The sequence below is a fragment of the Heptranchias perlo genome, chromosome 36 (genome assembly GCF_035084215.1).
Source record: "Heptranchias perlo isolate sHepPer1 chromosome 36, sHepPer1.hap1, whole genome shotgun sequence".
NCBI lineage: Eukaryota > Metazoa > Chordata > Chondrichthyes > Hexanchiformes > Hexanchidae > Heptranchias > Heptranchias perlo.
Genome location: NC_090360.1, coordinates 20,231,468 through 20,242,474, shown reverse-complemented (window position 1 = coordinate 20,242,474; position 11,007 = coordinate 20,231,468).

Genomic DNA, 11,007 nt, shown 5'->3' with positions numbered 1-11,007 from the left:
TGGAGCTTAGAAGAATGAGAGATGATTTCATTAAAATGTATAAAATTCTTAGAGGGCTTGACAAAGTAAATGCTGAGATGCTGTTTCCCCTGTCTGAAAAGTCTAGAACTAGGGAGCATAGACTCAGGATAAGGGGTCGGCCATTTAGGACTGAGATGAGGAGGAATTTCTTTACTCAGAGGGTTGTGAATCTATGAAATTCTGTACCCCAGAGGGCTGTGGATGCTCAGTCATTGAGTATATTCAAGACTGAGAGTGATAGATTTTTGGACTCTAGGGGAATCAAGGAATATGGGGATTGGGCAGGATAGTGGAGTTGAGGTCAAAGATCAGCCATGATCTTATTGAATAGCAGAGCAGGCTCGAAGGGCCGTATGGCCTACTCCTGCTCCTATTATATTCTTATGTTCTTATAATCTCGTGGCTTAAAACATCGCAGAATTTTGGGCGTAAGTGTGTTACCCGCGTAGCTCAAGTCTCTTCGATCTTTTATGTCCGTTCATCAAACCTTCTGTCTGAATGAATCTCTGCCCACAAAACTGGCCATGTCCCCAACTCTTGAACCCAAGTATCCCCCAATTGCGCTTGCTCAGGGGTCTCTCAACATTGCGGCCAGATTTTCAGGCACAGCAGGAAACTAATTGTAATTAGTAACTAATTCTAATTTAAACTAATTCCCCTTACAGGTATTGGTCCAAATGTATATCTCCTTGCACAGTTTGCATCTACTTTAAAGTCTGGTGAAAATCTGGTAATATTTAAAACTCAGTTTGTACTAATTCAGGATTGTTCACTTTTCTGCTCGGCCTTAATCAGTGAGCGGGGCTTCAACCATGGCCTGGCTTATTTGGAAGCCCAGTGTCAAAGTTAATTCTTATTTAAGATCTAGGCTGTTAAAACCTGTTTTTGGGGGGTTTTGTAAACATCCTCAGGATTTCCTAAAGCACCTTAAACATTCACTCCCTTCATCACCGGCGCACCATGTCTGCAGTGTGTACCATCTACAAGATGCACTGCAGCAACTCGCCAAGGCTTCTTCGACAGCACCTCCCAAACCCGCGACCTCTACCACCTAGAAGGACAAGGGCAGCGGGCACATGGGAACAACACCACCTGCACGTTCCCCTTCAAGTCACACACCATCCCGACTTGGAAATATTTTGCCGTTCCTTCATCGTCGCTGGGTCAAAATCCTGGAACTCCCTGCCTAACAGCACTGTGGGAGAACCTTCACCACACGGACTGCAGCGGTTCAAGAAGGCGGCTCACCACCACCTTCTCAAGGGCAATTAGGGATGGGCAATAAATGCCGGCCTTGCCAGCCACGCCCACATCCCATGAATAAATTAAAAAAAACATTTGGAACTGATAGATCACTTTTTAGTTACTGTTGTTATATAGGTAAACACAGCAGCCAATTTTCACACAGCAAGGTCCCACAAACAATAAATGAATGAATAACAAAGATAATCTGGTGATGGTTGTGTTAGCTAAGAGAGGAATGTTGACCGGGACACCAGGAGAACCCCTGTTCTTCTTCAAATAGTGTTATAGGATCTTTTACACCCACCTTTCAGGGTCCAAAAAGGGCGACATGAAGTGGAAACTAGGAGCGCGACATTACGGGTCAGAAACACGCCTGTTTCTGTGTTGTACATTCTATGTAATTCTATGTCGTACCTGGCCAGTTATTTTAAACATGTTAACACCTCCGCTAAAACAGCACACCAATGAATGCCGTACAAGTGCATTAAGTGTCCGCCTGCTTCAGAGCAACCGTTCCAACTGGCAATGCTCCCAGTCTGATGGTCCTGAAATGGAATCATTCTCTCAATGCCCAGTACAAGAGCAAAAGTCCTTGATCTTTCCAGCAAGCCTGCATTGAGCTGAAAGGGTGAAGTTCAGGGCATTATTTGAGGAGGGGTGGGTGGGGAGGGGTCAATCATCCAATCTTCCTGGCTCAGGACACTGTTCAGTATCTTTTTTCAGGATATCAGGGGAGGGGGACAGTTTAGAGGTTAGTGTTTTGGCATCCTTAGAGTGGACTTCAGTGACACTTTGGCCTGATCCACCACATCTAGCGAGCTGCTAAACTGGACATCAAATGTAATCACAGTCCATGTGATATAGATTGCCTGATAGGGGTGATTCTGCAATCACTCCCTCCCTCTCAACAGGATGCGCGGGAAGGAGACAGGGATAGAACACTGGGAGTCCGGAATTGCGAAATAACGCTTGCGTGATTGGGGTGAGTGTGCGATGCCTCACTCTCAGTGGGGAGCAGTCCTTGGAGGGAACACATCTTGGGAAATCGAAGGGGCATAGTCCATTAAAAAGTCCACGCCCAAAACATTAACATGTCTTTTCACTTTACAGCAACATTTTTTTACAGAGCACCAATGAAACCTGTAGTGGAGGAGGATCATGTCACAGACTCATGCCACAGAGTCTCAGAGCGTCTTTTCCGACAAGAAGGATTAGTTTCACCGATGCAGCAAAAATCACATTTGGAAATTATTCCTCTCCAGTTAAGGGTGAAGCCCTTGATTCCTTTGCATATTAACTTCTGTGACCTTGATTCAGTGAATGTTGACGTATGTTTAGAGAAGTTCTGAAGTACCCAGCAGTCATCACTCGACTGTGTATGACGTGTGTTCCTTAACAAGATTCACCAAACGTTCATGGTCACTGAGATCGTGCAGGGATAATTTCAGATAAGAAAAATCCACACAACACATTGGGAAGCAAACGTCCTATGCCGACATCTTAAAAGAAAGAGCTGCAGATATGTAGTGCCTTATCATGTCACTCAGAAACATCCCAAAGCATCTCACGTACAATGAATGACTTTAAAGTGCACTTACTGTTATTATGGAGGTAAACTTGGCAGCCATTTAATGCACAGTGAGATCCCACAAACAGCAATGAGATGAGACCCATGCACTGCAGTTCCCTCCCTTGAACCCCTCCGCCTCCCCCTCCTCCTTTAAGATGCTCCTTAAAACCCAACTCTTTAACTAGGTTCTTGGTCTCCCCTCTTAATATCTCCTTCTTTGGCTCAGCATCCATTTTTAATGATTATGCCTCTGTGAAGCACCTTGGGACATTTTTCTACGTTAAAAGGGCTACATAAATGCAATTTGTTGTTGTGTGGCCAATCAATCTACTTTTGGTGGTGTTGTTTGAAGGAACCATATTGGCCAAGACAATGAGAGAACATCCTGCTCTCCTTCAAACTAGAGCCATGGGATCTTTGACCGCCAACTGAACTCATCCAAAGAGCAGCACCTCTGACAGTGCAGCTGTCCCTCAGTACTGCACTGGAACACCCTAGGCTACATACTAAACCCACAACTTTCTGACTCAGAAACAAGAGTGCTACCAACTGAGCCAAGCTGACACCGTTTGATTTAGAACTTTGGTAACTCACCGCTGACTCAGCAGGTTAATCCTGAATTCAGCAGCTGAACCAGGAAGACCAGGGAGATCATAGGCAGGAATAAAATGTAGAATTGACCATTGTGTACGCCGATGGACTCTCAGCGGCTAATCCCTTAGCGTCTAAGGCTAGAAGACTCTTCCCTGCAGAAATAATAAGATAAAAATTGATGTTTTATGATATCTCAGAATACAAGGCAGCTCTGTTAATGCTGTACAGTAAAGTGGGTGAGATTGGGAATTTGATGGGAATCAATGGCAGAAAACGACACCACATCATTCCTTGATACTCAGTGATCTGGTAATTCTAGCAGTGGGTAGAGTGTACATCATAAATGGGGCTTACTTGCTAGGTGAGGAGTCTCTCCCAGAAAGTTTCAATTTATTTTAATACTTTATTTGATGCACTTTCCAGCATTATGGGATCAATGTTTTCTGCATATATTAATATTTTCTGATGTGTTTATCACTTAATATAAGAGACTATACTGCATAGCGTTAGGCAGAGAACATCTGTAAGAATAAATTATGTGCTCTGTGGAAGCCTGGTATCAACCCAGCCTGTTTCTTGTCTCTTGTTCCCAAGTTGCTTTTTCTACGCTAGAATCACAAAACTGCACTGACCCTGGAAATCCATGCAGCCGACAACAGCATTCGAGCACTGAGGGCAATTGGATAATGTTCCCCTGTCCACTGTCCTAACACAGACGCTGGCCCATTTATTTTAAAACATTGGACGGGAGGATCTCAGATGAATGTGTTAAAAGTACACCCGCTAAAATGGTCAACAGTCATTTCTAAATGTTGGTCTCAAAGTGAGTCGCTGATAATATAATAGTGAAGTATAAAAAAAAGCTTCTTGTTACAGTAACTTCCCCATGTAAAGATATAAATGTGCTGTTACATTGCTTTTTGAAGACAGAACAGTTTATGTGGCAATTATGGTTAAACCACTTTTGATCACAATGACTCTGCAGGACAAGAGCTATAGTTTAGAAAGAGTAAAGATGGGAAGCAAAGGTTGCTGAGATGACAATGGACCAGGATATTGCTCAGGATATTGACCAGGATAGCATTGCATGTCCAGCAATCTGTTCGATGACCTAAGGGTCACAAAACACCCAACAAAGTTAAACTCAACAAGAATTAGAAAATGGAAGTTTGTTTCTAAAATGGTATAAAAAGAGTTACAAAGCTTCACTCAGTAGGAACGCTGGCTACCGTCAAGGAAAGTACCGTGAATGGCTTTGGGTAGACTTCACTCATGATTCCCAGGAAGCTTATAGACTGTGTGAATTGCTCTGTAAGTAGTCTTAAAATGAACGTTTTGAAACAATAATAAATTAAGTTAATTGTCAGACATATTACTGTCTCTAGCTTTTTGAATCTGTTATTAAAAGGATATGGAATTATCCCAACACCCTAGATTCTCACAAGTTCATCAGGAGTTGGCTGTCCCCATTGCCTCAACCTTATGTTATTTGTCGTATTGATGACAGAATCTGAAGTTTTTTAATTCATTCTTGGGACACGGGCGACGCTGGCAAGGCCTCATTTATTGCCCTTCCCTACTTTCCCTGAGAAGGTGGTCGTGAACCGCTACAGACCATGTGGTGAAGGTGTTCCCACAATGGTGTTAGGGAGGGAGTTCCCGGATGCTGACTCAGTGACGATGAAGGAACGGCGGCGGACCTGATCGGGAGCAGCGGAGAGAGACCGAGAGCGGGGATAAAAAGAGCGGCGGACCGAGGCCCGAGACCAAAGCGGTGGGGGACCTGATCGGGAGCAGAGGAGAGAGACCGAGAGCGGGGATAAAAGAGCGGCGGACCGAGGCCCGAGACCCGAGAGGCGGCGGACCTGATCGGGAGCAGAGGAGAGAGACCGAGAGCGGGGATAAAAGAGCGGCGGCCCCAGGCCCGAGACCAGAGCGGTGGGGGACCTGATCGGGAGCAGAGGAGAGAGACCGAGAGCGGGGATATAAAGAGCGGCGGCCCGAGGCCCGAGACCAGAGCGGCGGCGGACCTGATCGGGAGCAGAGGAGAGAGACCGAGAGCGGGGATATAAAGAGCGGCGGCCCCAGGCCCGAGACCAGAACGGTGGGGGACCTGATCGGGAGCAGAGGAGAGAGACCGAGAGCGGGGATATAAAGAGCGGCGGCCCGAGGCCCGAGACCAGAGCGGCGGCGGATCTGATCGGGAGCAGAGGAGAGAGACCGAGAGCGGGGATATAAAGAGCGGCGGCCCGAGGCCCGAGACCAGAACGGTGGGGGACCTGATCGGATCAAAAACAACAACAGAAAACCAAGGAGTGACGTCACAGGACAGCAGGTAAGTGATTGGTTGGTGAGTATTACTGTTTTTTTTTCTTCTTCTTCTCTAAATTAGGGCATTGGTTTAAACTAAGAGCTGGGAAACTAAGCAGCTTTTATAGCAGGTAGTGTGTTTTTTTTTAGTGAACCTAGGTCCCTAGTATAGTTAACATTTTCAAATTTCAACGTAATTTAAAAGGGGTAACTAAGCTAAGGCAAATCATGGCAGCAGACCTCGCACCCGTGATATGCTCCTCCTGCAAGATGTGGGAAGTAATGGACACTACCAGTGTCCCTGCCGACCATGTGTGCAGGAAGTGTGTCCACCTGCAGCTACTGACCGATCGTATCTCGGAGCTGGAGCTGCGGGTGGACTCACTGTGGAGCATCCGCGATGCAGAGAAACTCGTGGATAGCACGTTTAGCGAGTTGGTCACACCGCAGGTAAAGGCAGTACAGGCAGGAAGTGAATGGGTGACCACCAGGAAGAGTAAGAGGTGCAGGCAGGTAGTGCAGGGGTCCCCTGTGGCCATCCCCCTCTCAAACAGGTATACCGTTTTGGATACTGTTGGGGGAGATGGCTCACCAGGGGATGGTGGCAGCGGCCAGGTTCATGGCAACGTGGCTGGCTCTGCTGCACAGGAGGGCAGGAAAAAGAGTGGCAGAGCTATAGTGATAGGGGACTCGATTGTAAGAGGAATAGACAGGCGTTTCTGCGGACGCAACCGAGACTCCAGGATGGTATGTTGCCTCCCTGGTGCAAGGGTCAGGGATGTCTCGGAGCGGCTGCAGAACATTCTGGAGGGGGAGGGTGAACAGCCAGTTGTCGTGGTGCATATAGGTACCAACGATATAGGTAAAAAACAGGATGAGGTCCTACAAGCTGAATTTAGGGAGTTAGGAGTTAAACTAAAAAGTAGGACCTCAAAGGTAGTAATCTCAGGATTGCTACCCGTGCCACGGGCTAGTCAGAGTAGGAATGACAGGATAGCTAGGATGAATACGTGGCTTGAGGGATGGTGCAAGAGGGAGGGATTCAAATTCCTGGGACATTGGAACCGGTTCTGAGGGAGGTGGGACCAGTACAAATTGGACGGTCTGCATCTGGGCAGGACTGGAACCAATGTCCTAGGGGGAGTGTTTGCTAGTGCTGTTGGGGAGGGTTTAAACTAAAGTGGCAGGGGGATGGGAATCGATGCAGGAAGTCAGTGGGAAATAAAGTGGTGACAGAAACAAAAGGCAGTAAGAGAGAGTGTACAAAACATGACCGGACAAATGGTCTGAGAAATCACGGCAAAGACCAAGGGAAGTCTAGATTAAACTGCATTTATTTCAATGCAAGAAGTCTGATGGGCAAGGCAGATGAACTCAGGGCATGGATGGGTACATGGGACTGGGATGTTATAGCTATTACTGAAACATGGCTAAGGGAGGGGCAGGACTGGCAGCTAAATATTCCAGGGTACAGATGCTATAGGAAAGATAGAGCAGGAGGTAAGAGGGGGAGTTGCGTTCTTGATTAGGGAGAACATCACGGCAGTAGTGAGAGAGGATATATCCGAGGGTTCGCCCACGGAGTCGATATGGGTAGAACTGAAAAATAAGAAGGGAGAGATCACGTTGATAGGATTGTACTACAGACCCCCAAATAGTCAACGGGAAATTGAGGAGCAAATACGTAAGGAGATTACAGACAGCTGCAAGAAAAATAGGGTGGTAATAGTAGGGGACTTTAACTTTCCCAACATTGACTGGGACAGCCATAGCATTAGGGGCTTGGATGGAGAGAAATTTGTTGAGTGTATTCAGGAGGAATTTCTCATTCAGTATGTGGATGGCCCGACTAGAGAGGGGGCAAAACTTGACCTCCTCTTGGGAAATAAGGAAGGGCAGGTGACAGAAGTGTTAGTGAGGGATCACTTTGGGACCAGTGATCATAATTCCATTAGTTTTAAGATAGCTATGGAGAATGATAGGTCTGGCCCAAAAGTTAAAATTCTAAATTGGGGAAAGGCCAATTTTGATGGTATTAGACAGGAACTTTCAGAAGTTGATTGGGAGAGTCTGTTGGCAGGCAAAGGGACGTCTGGTAAGTGGGAGTCCTTCAAAAATGTGTTAACCAGGGTTCAGGGTAAGCACATTCCTTATAAAGTGAAGGGCAAGGCTGGTAGAAGTAGGGAAACTTGGATGACTCGGGAGATTGAGGCCCTAGTCAGAAAGAAGAAGGAGGCATATGACATGCATAGGCAGCTGGGATCAAGTGGATCCCTTGAAGAGTATAGAGATTGCCGGAGTAGAGTTAAGAGAGAAATCAGGAGGGCAAAAAGGGGACATGAGATTGCTTTGGCAGATAAGGCAAAGGAGAATCCAAAGAGCGTCTACAAATACATAAAGGGCAAAAGGGTAACTAGGGAGAGAGTAGGGCCTCTGAAGGATCAACAAGGTCATCTATGTGCGGAACCACAAGAGATGGGTGAGATCCTAAATGAATATTTCGCATCGGTATTTACGGTTGAGAAAGGCATGGATGTTAGGGAACTTGGGGAAATAAATAGTGATGTCTTGAGGAGTGTACATATTACAGAGAGGGAGGTGCTGGAAGTCTTAACGCGCATCAAGGTAGATAAATCTCCGGGACCTGATGAAATGTATCCCAGGACGTTATGGGAGGTTAGGGAGGAAATTGCGGGTCCCCTAGCAGAGATATTTGAATCATCCACCGCTACAGGTGAGGTGCCTGAAGATTGGAGGGTAGCAAATGTTGTGCCTTTGTTTAAGAAGGGCGGCAGGGAAAAGCCTGGGAACTACAGACCGGTGAGCCTGACATCTGTAGTGGGTAAGTTGTTAGAGGGTATTCTGAGAGACAGGATCTACGGGCATTTGGAGAGGCAGGGACTGATTAGGAACAGTCAGCATGGTTTTGTGAGAGGAAAATCATGTCTCACGAATTTGATTGAGTTTTTTGAAGGGGTAACCAAGAAGATAGATGAGGGCTGTGCAGTAGACGTGGTCTACATGGACTTTAGCAAAGCCTTTGACAAGGTACCGCATGGTAGGTTGTTACATAAGGTTAAATCTCACGGGATCCAAGGTGAGGTAGCCAATTGGATACAACATTGGCTTGACGACAGAAGACAGAGGGTGGGTGTAGAGGGTTGTTTTTCAAATTGGAGGCCTGTGACCAGCGGTGTGCCTCAGGGATCGGTGCTGGGTCCGCTGTTATTTGTTATTTATATTAATGATTTGGATGAGAATTTAGGAGGCATGGTTAGTAAGTTTGCAGATGACACCAAGATTGGTGGCATCGTGGACAGTGAAGAAGGTTATCTGGGATTGCAACGGGATCTTGATAAATTGGGCCAGTGGGCCGATGAATGGCAGATGGAGTTTAATTTAGATAAATGTGAGGTGATGCATTTTGGGAGATTGAATCGGGCCAGGACCTACTCCTTAATGGTAGGGCGTTGGGGAGAGTTATAGAACAAAGAGATCTAGGAGTACAGGTTCAGAGCTCCTTGAAAGTGGAGTCACAGGTGGATAGAGTGGTGAAGAAGGCATTCAGCTTGCTTGGTTTCATTGGTCAGAACATTGAATACAGGAGTTAGGATGTCTTGTTGAAGTTGTACAAGACATTAGTTAGGCCACACTTGGAATACTGTGTACAGTTCTGGTCACCCTATTATAGAAAGGATATTATTAAACTAGAAAGAGTGCAGAAAAGATTTACTAGGATGCTGCCGGGGCTTGATGGTTTGACTTACAGGGAGAGGTTAGATAGACTGGGACTTTTTTCCCTGGAGAGTAGGAGGTTGAGGGGTGATCTTATACAAGTCTATAAAATAATGAGGGGCATAGATAAGGTAGATAGTAAAAATCTTTTCCAAAAGGTAGGGGAGTCTATAACGAGGGGACATAGATTTAAGGTGAGAGGGGAGAGATACAAAAGGGTCCAGAGGTGCAATTTTTTCACTCAAAGGGTGGTGAGTGTCTGGAACGAGCTGCCAGAGGCAGTCGTAGAGGCGGGTACAATTTTGTCTTTTAAAAAGCATTTGGACAGTTACATGGGTAAGATGGGTATAGAGGGATATGGGCCAAGTGCAGGCAATTGGGACTAGCTTAGTGGTATAAACTGGGTGACATGGACATGTTGGGCCGAAGGGCCTGTTTCCATGTTGTAAACTTCTATGATTCTATGATTCTATGATTCTAACGGCCGATATATGTCCATGTCGGGATGGTGCGTGACTTGGAGGGGAGCTTGCAGATGATGGTATTCCCATGAGGTTGGTGCTTTAGTCTTTCTTGGTAGTATAGTTCGCTGGGCTGGGAGATGCTATCGAAGTGAGATAGGCGAGTTGCTGCAGTACATCCTGTGGCTACGATACACTGATGGTGGAGGGAATGGATATTGAGTTCACTGGTAGGGGAACTAATCAAATGGACTGCCTTGTCCTGGAATGGTGTTGAGCTTTTTGAATGTTGTTGTGGCTGCCCCCTTCCAGGCGAGTGGCGAGTCTGTCATCATACCCTGACTTGAGATATGGAGATAGGGACAATGCATTGAGGGATCAGGCAGTGAGCCACTCATTGCAAAGTACCAGCCTCTGCCCTGCTCTTGTAACCACGTTGTGGATATGGCTGGTCCATTTAAGCTTCTGGTCACCAGCGACCCCCAATTGATGGTGGGGGACTCGGTGATGGTGGCGCTGTTGGAGGTCAAGGAGAGGTGGCTGGGCCTTGCCTTGTTGGAGATGGTCAATACCTGGCACAAGTGTTATCTGATTCCTGTTATCCAAAGCCTGAATGTTGTCTAGGTCCTGTTGCAGGCTGGCATTGCCTGCCTCATTGTCAGAATGGAGCCGAGCATTGTAGAATCATCAATAAACAGCCCCACTCTTGACCGTATGATGAGGCAACAGATGAAAAGTAGAAATGATTGGAGCCAAGGGCTTTATCTGCAGTACAGTCCGAGGAGCTGACAGATGCAAAACTTCAGCTATTTAATTCAGCTCTCTGCTGTTTAGCCTTCAGCCATCCCTCCATCTATGCCATCATTTTACTTCTCGTTTTGCCCCACTCTATCTGCCTTTTGCCCCACTATCTATTTCTTGCCCCCTCTCCATTTTTGCCCCATTCTATAATTCTTGCCCCACTCTCTAATCCTTTAGAAATCATGGTTATGCCCCAGCTAGGAACATAGGAACAGGAGTAGGCCATTCAGCCCCTCGTGCCTGCTCCGCCATTTGATAAAATCATGGCTG